The following is a 5,207-nucleotide window of genomic DNA, read 5'->3' on the forward strand; positions in this document are numbered from 1 at the left end:
GGGAAGTTGTTAATACTTTTGGAGGATACCTTGAGATAAGTTACTAATCTATGAGCGATAAGAAAGTCAAGATAAGATGTGTTCCTTTCATGCTTGGTACCTATGACAGTGTTTGCTATGAAGTTGAATATGTGATTATTGTAATTATAGGGTATTTTTTTATGAAAAAGTAAGACTTTTTTGAAACAAGTATTTTATTACAAGTAGGCAAAATGAATTTATATATATATATATATATATATATATATATATATATATATATATATATATATATATATATATATATATGTATATATATATATATATATATATGTATATATATATATATATATATGTATGTATATATATATATATATGTATATATATATATATATATATATATGTATATATATGTATATATATATATATATATATATGTATATATGTATGTATATATATATATATATATATATATATATATATATATATATATATATATATATATATATATATATATATATATATATATATATATATGAGACTTCTATAGTGTTTTCAATTCTTTCTCCTAATGTAATTATTTTAAGTTATATTTTCGAATGACTTATAAAGATATTTTTCGTTTTTACTCACTACTTTTATTCGTATTCAAATCATTTTAAAACCTAAGCTCTTTGGCTGTTTGAAACTTTCTGGTTTTCCTTATTTTGCTTGATGGGTTTTGGTAAATTGTTAAAATAGTTGATTTATTTAGTGAGCTAATGGGTTGGTCAAGTTACGAGGGCGTAACTCCTTTACGGGGGGTAGAGGGCGATAGAGTTTCACGCATCTACTTTTCGGGTCATTTTTGAGTGATTTCGAGTCTTACTTGAGTTTGGTGGGAGTCTTGAGTCAATTTAGGATTGTGCATGAACCAATAATTTCAAAATAATTTTCATTTCTTTTGGCTAAGTGTTGGGTCGAAACTTATTTTAAGGGGGGTAGAATGTAATACCCCGTATTTTCATACCCTTTTTCTAATTAATTAATTAAGAATTATTTTATAAAAAGGGTATTTTAGTAAATTTATTATTTGGAGCCAAAATAATATTTGAATTTTGGTGCCAAAAGTATTTTGAAAATTAGTCATTTTTTTTGGATAAGATATATTATCCATTTATCCTGTTTTAAAAATCGGATTATTTATATATTTTGGATATTTTAATTAAAAAAATTAATTATTTTATTAATTATTTTATTATGGCCGAAATTTTTCAATAATAAGCTAGGATTTTTGGATTTTCCATGTATGGAAAATTTGACTTTTTATTTATTGGTAAATAATTGGTATTTAATTAATTAATTATTTAATTATTTTTTCTATATTATTTATACAATTATTTTATTCCTTAAAAACCGTGCAAAATCTTCCTAAATATATTTATAGGAGTCCGAAAATTTGAGCTATGGTAAGCTCAATATTTTCGGCCCAATTGAATTATTTTGGGGGAATTTAATTGGTAAAATTATATTTTTAATTATCTCCCAAAATCTCTTATTTTCCTAAATTTTAATTCTCCATCTTTTTAATATCAAATCATCATATTTTCTTGCCAATCATTCTTCTTAATTATTCCCCAAGTAATTCTAATTTCCTTATTTTTTTTCATAACATACATACCTTCCATATTCAAGTATACACAATCACCTTAATATCCAAACTTTCCTTAATTCTTTTACTCACTTCTCCAAGTAATCTCATAAACCCCACTTGTCATAATTCTTCCCACATTCTCTTGTCATAATTATTGCACGAGCTAGCCTATAAATACCCCTTACCTCTCACATTATTCACACCAATTCTCTTCTTTTCTTCTCCTCAATTTTACACAAATCATCTTGTTTATCTTTGAAGCCAATTTTCGGGCACTTCTGGTAAGTTTTTGGGGTATTGACATTTCACAGAAGATTGTTCCTCTCAAAACATCCTTTAGGTTAGGCTCAAGACTCACCCAATTCGAAGTTATATCGAAGGATTTATAGCCTCTGTAAGTTCATCCTATTCTTTGCAACGCAAATCCAATTCTTCTCTTTTCCTTGGTTTCTTATCCCTTCTTATTCTCTTCTCTTATTCAATTATTATTATTATTATTATTATTATTATTATTATTATTATTATTATTATTATTATTATTATTATTATTATTATTATTATTACTACTATTATTATTATTATTATTATTATCATTATGGGGGATTTATAAATAATTATTATGAGTATTTTTAATTATATAAAATCATATTTTTAATGATGTTTATGAGAAATTAATTTAAAAGGTGCATGTACATATAGTTGGGGGTTTTTAATTATCTGTTAACCTTATATTGATTAAATTTATATTTATTTGTAGGGTGTGTTCGATCAAGGTTCTTAAGGTTCTTTTTTTGTGGTTTTTCTAACAAGGATCAAGATACGTTTAGGCGGCTAGATACCTTTGAAAGTGATTGGTTGAATAAAATGTTTTACATGATTTGATTGGTGATTGAATTAAATTTATTTGATTTATGATTTTGAAATAAATTATGTTTGAAGGTATTGATTTTAATAAAAGTATTTTGAATGATTGATTTAGAAATCGTGTTTTTAATGGTTTGGATTACTTATCGTGTTTAAATAAAGGAATTGATTTTAAAAGGTTTATTGAATTAAATAGAGGTTTTTCAAGGAAGAGTTGTTGATTTTGAAAAGTTATTAATATGAGATTTTATTCTCAAGTATTTATTTACAAGGATTGATTTTGAAAGCATGTTGGATTTTTTAAAAAGGAGTTTGGATTGTTATCATTAAAGGTTGAATTATTGGATTTAAAAGAGAATTTATTGAATCATTGATTTAATATTTATGCTTTATAAGCATGTTAGTAATCCCACTATGCGGATTTGGTTTATTGATAAGGCCTTGGACTTTGCATGACTGTGTCTTTCTTCAAGAATAGCCTTGTAACATAAAGAGACTAGCTTGGGGGGTGTGCACACTTGGCAGAGGAATTGGTTTCATTGGTTTTATTGGAATTGGTTTTTAATATGAGTAATTGGTTTTTAATAATTGGTATTGGTTTTATTGGTTATTGGAATATTGAGAATTGGTTTTGAATCATGAGTTGGAATTATTGGATTAATTATTGGAATTGGTTTTCAAAGCATGTTTGCAAATAAGTTGAGTTTACATCATCTTGCACTTATCGTACTAAGCATTTTTTGCTAATCCGTACTTCTGATTTGTTTTGGTTCGCCCTATTTACTGTAATAATATAAAGCACTGTTGACTATTTTCAGGTGGAGTCATGAATGAGCATATGGGAGTCCCGGGATTTGCTTCACCTAGTTTAGGAATGTTGGTCTTGTCTTTATTTGTAAGTACTCATGACTATAGTTACTATTTATGGTTTATTATTAATAAAAGAAGAGTATTGAAGTTTTCCGCTGCAAAGTATTGGTTTTATTTAGCAAGTTTTGAGTAGCCTTGTGTAATCACGCCGCGGTAATACGCCCAAGTCTATCTCTACAGTATATTTATACTTATTATACTGGTATTTCTGTAGAGGGAGATTTGGGGTGTTACAGTTACCCAAATACTTTCATCATTAAGTCATCAAATGAGATAGTCTAGGATGTTACAATCCTTGCACTATATAATGCATACATTTTACTAAACCCATTCAACATGCACCACAAGCACTCAAACACTTCACTCCTTTCTTTTTCACGACTTTCTTTTTCGGGAGAAAGTCGGTACCCTCCACAAAAATTACGAAAGTTTTTTTTTTCGTACAATTCCCACACGAGCCATGTATGTCGAGTCATGTCATATCGACTCATCACCTAGTCGAATTTGCACCTTGAAACGAGTCTAACACATGTGCTAGAACACATCGAGTCACAATGAGTCAAATAACACCAAGCCTTAGGTAGGTTAACCCTAAGAAAAACATGTGCAAAGTCCTATAGACTAAAATATTGATGTAGGTACACTAAGTCCAAAGCTGAACGGGTAGCATAAGCTCTGACTTGGATTCAAGCGCATTGTAAAATAAACAACGCAACATGATGCACCTCAATGCAGGACGATACACCTTAGCACAACGCGATGCACCCTAACGCAGCGCGATAGACCTGTCGCTGCACGATAGCATTGTCGTTGCACGATGGCTATAATTCTCCTGCGTCAGCCTTAGGTGGTCCCACAACTTTTATTGGTTGGTCCACGACTAATCCATTCGAGCCTCTTAATGAGAATTTGATTCTTATTTGATTGGTAATCGGCCCGATCACAACTTGATTGAAGATTGGCCTGATGACGATCATATCAAATGAACAGCTTTGAAATTACACTTTTGATCAATAGTCACCCTGATTACTACTTGATTGATGATCAAATTGATGATGATCGAATGGAGCAGATTTGAAAATTGATTAGGAACATCTAGTGACTGATTATAATCACAAAAGGATTCCTAGGATGGAAGAATTGTACAAATTAATTTAAAGACTTTAAGAATCTTGAATATGGTTCTTAAGATGAATTTTCTAGTGATAGAAAGGTCAATTACTTCTAGGAGTAAGGACAAGAAAATTTGAAAACTCAAGATGAAGAAGTCTTCGACAGGGGGGCTATAAGATTAAAGGGTCTCTCGCTTGGATTTGAGAAAGATGTTTCAAGATGAAGCGGTCTTTGATAGCTTTTTCTATGATTGAGCAGGTTATCATTTCATTTGAGAAGATGGCACGAGATGGGTGATCTTCGATGGCTTTCACTAAGATTGTGGAGTTTGTCATTTTATTTGAGCAGATGCTACGAGATGGGCGATCTTCGATGGCTTTCGCTATGATTATGGAGGTTGTCATTTGATTTGAGAAGATGGCACGAGATGGGCCATATTTGATGGCTTTCACTAAGATTATAGAGGTTGTCATTTGGTTTGAGAGGATAGCATAATATGGGCCATCTTCGATAGCTTTCGCTAAGATTGTGGAAGTTGTCATCTACATTTGAGAAGAACGATTCGTGATGAGGCGGTCTTTGACGACATTCGCTATGATTGTGAAGGTTGTCATCTTGATTCAAAAAAATAGCTCATGATGTAGAAGCAATGATAAACGATGTTCCCTAGGATGTGGAAGATTGTCACAAAAAAATTGAGGATCGTCACAAGCAGCGGTCTTCGACGATGTCCCAAGGTGCAGAGGAG

The sequence above is a fragment of the Chenopodium album genome, chromosome 6 (assembly GCF_948465745.1).
Source record: "Chenopodium album chromosome 6, dcCheAlbu1.1, whole genome shotgun sequence".
Taxonomy (NCBI): domain Eukaryota; kingdom Viridiplantae; phylum Streptophyta; class Magnoliopsida; order Caryophyllales; family Amaranthaceae; genus Chenopodium; species Chenopodium album.